The 2,718-nt window shown below is 47.4% G+C and overlaps 1 long non-coding RNA gene across 1 annotated transcript in view; it reads left to right on the top strand.

Moving 5' to 3' along the window:
• Positions 1-1,333: 1,333 nt before the first annotated feature.
• Positions 1,334-2,718, top strand: part of LOC109291479 — a 23,749-nt gene continuing 22,364 nt past the window's right edge. The window contains exon 1 of the long non-coding RNA XR_002095854.1: positions 1,334-1,439. This is a non-coding gene — a long non-coding RNA (uncharacterized LOC109291479). The remainder of the gene's footprint in view (positions 1,440-2,718) is intronic.

The raw sequence follows: 2,718 nt of genomic DNA, 5'->3' as shown, positions 1-2,718 counted from the left end.
ACTGTAGGAGGTCATCTAGTCCAAATTTTGCTCATGGAAGGATCATCCCTGGTTAAACCACCCTAGACAAGCATTCCTCTGTCATGTCCTTGAGTGTGTGGCGCCTACAATGGTCATCCCAGGAATCACAGAGACATAAAGTGGTTACAGAGGGTTAATTATATGGATCAGGAGCTTTCCCAACATTTTATTTCAGCTCACTACCATGAGGGGAGACCGCTGGAAAAAGTGAGAGCCATTATTTAAGAACCTTCTTGCTCCAAATGAAATCAATGGGGTGGCTGAGTAGGATTTCCATTTTGGCCCTAAGTCACACATGGGGTCTGTGACAGAACTGGTAACTCTCCTGCATCCTGGCCCCGTGCCTCAGTCCCAAGGCCTCACCAAAAAAAGGTCTCATAAGACGGATGGTTCTCAGCCTTCTTAGGCTCGAGACACCCCTCAGACTCAATGCACCCCTTGGAAAATGCCAGCTCTTAGCTTTCACTCATTTTTTGACTGTAGAAAAATATTAAAGTGATTCTTCTGTTGTAAAGATCTCAGAAAGACCACATCAGGTCAGAACATTTTAAACATTGAAATCTCTGGGGTTATCTTGTGAACCATTTGCACACCCAACAGTACGCTCATCGTGTAGCACCCCGCAACACCCTTGACAGGATGTAGTAGCACCCTGGGGTGCCATGGCATCCTGGTTGAGAATCACTGCTCTGGATAGTCAGGCTGTGATCACAACTATGGTATCCATTTGTAGTTGGTGTCCTAACCAGAATGGGATCCAAAACTCCAGGATCCTGAGATCCAAGTGTGTAGTTCTGGACGTGCCTGTCTCTCCTTGTTCACTGCAGGGGTTGGCACATCATCCTTCATTAGTGGAGCAAGAGGGACAGAACCAGCCCAGTAACATTGCAGGCTCAGCTGCTCGGTAGACAGGCCCCAGCATCTCGCCAGGAGCTCACCAGCAGCATGCGCAGCCCATACCCCACAAGCTCTTTGCACAGAGCGTTTGTTCAGCTACTGGCAAAACGTTCATGTTTCAGGCTCAGTCCACCCCAGTGTTTGCTGAAAGGATGCATGTTTTTGAGAAAGCTCAGAGACTTGGAAAGGAATGTCGCATCACGCCTAGGAGTTTTCTTTAGCTTCAAGCATAATGAAGCTTCTGTTCAAGACTTCCTTCACTACTTTTTTTTGTGCACCCTGTACAAGGGAAAAAAGGCAGTAGAGACACGTTGGCAGAGAAGAGGGAGAAAGCAACACAGTAACTGGAAATCTATCACCTGCTGTTAATATTAAAGGAGTTATTTAGTCTTGTTGCTGCCAAACATACTTTACTGCCTACAGCCTGACAATCTCTGCATTTGTTCTGGGAGTCGACATGACTCATAGGGGGATGTGGTAAAGGTTGCAAATGACCCTGTGGTGAAACACTGGAGAGCATTGTGAGTAATGGCGGATTTTTTACCGTAACAATTTGCCGTTTTAATCAGTAACAGGTAGATCAGGAACGAGCAGCAGCGGCAAGTGATTGTAGCAGCATTACTCTTTAGCCCTAGAGTAACTTTTCCAAACAGCCCAGCTCTGATGAAGGGGGCGGGGAGACTGGCTCATGCTACTGTTTGACATGCTTTCTGCTGGCTGATTCGGAGGTTCCCTACGGATTTGGTGCCCTCCCAGGATATAAGTTAAAAGCACCAAAATAGTTGCTGCCTTCATTCCAAGAGTAGCACTGGAAACTTTTTCAATATAAGGAGTCTGTCTTTATACCTTTTTCAGGTTGTTGTGTTTTTGGTTTTTTTTTTAATCTTCCCCATACTGAAGAAGGCTAAGGCACAGAGTTACATATCGCCGCTTGGTTAGAGTGTGGTTAAACTCCAAACTGGAAAATAGAGTGTGATATGTTTTCTAAGCTTGCTCAATAACTGAAGTCAATTGCAGTTATATCTCTCATTCCCAAGCAGTTTCATATGTGCTACAGAAATCACTTCTGCTTGCCGCTGGATTGCAGCCACGCTTGGGGTTCGATGTGGCAGCTGTTTGGTAGTGTGCATGCATTCTTACACAACATTTTAAACACAGGGGACGCAGTTCTCTCCCAACCCTGGCATTATACTATGCTGAATGCCTCCAGTTGGTTTTCTTCTGATCCTTACCGGTGTAAATGGGGGGGTTTTCTGCCTTCCTCAGACACATTGGGTGTTGGCTGCAGCCCTGGCTGGGAATTTTGACTGGGCTGTGCCAGTGTTCCTGCTGAGACTTAAACCCAAAGGTTTCATAGATTTGATAGGCATTAGGGCTGAAAGAGATCTTGCAAGATCATCAGGTCCAGCCTCCTGCCCAAAGGGCAGGAAGCCAGCTGGGGTCAAATGATCCAGCAAGATAGGCATCCAAGTATATCTTAAAAGTGTCCAGCGTAGGTGCTTGCACCACTTCTGGGGGAGTCTATTATAGGCTCTGGGGACTCGGACGGTAAAGAAGTTTTTTCTTATGTCCAGCCTAAAATGGTCTTCCAGGAGTTTGGGACCATTAGACCCTGTCTTCCCTTGGGGTGCCCCAGTGAACAGATGTTGTCCTAGTTCCTGATGCACACCCCTTATTTACTTACTAGCAAATTGTCTGTCATGAATGTCAGGGGGGAGGGGGGCACCACCACCCAACACCCGGCGGTGCCGCTGCTCCACCTCCAGCCCCGTGCGCCCCCCACCCCGGCATTCCCCCTTC

Source organism: Gavialis gangeticus, unplaced genomic scaffold (genome assembly GCF_001723915.1).
Source record: "Gavialis gangeticus isolate Ggan-Ray unplaced genomic scaffold, GavGan_comp1, whole genome shotgun sequence".
NCBI lineage: Eukaryota > Metazoa > Chordata > Crocodylia > Gavialidae > Gavialis > Gavialis gangeticus.
The sequence above is the reverse complement of the archived record's forward strand: the minus strand, read 5'-3'. Positions and strand labels throughout refer to the sequence as shown.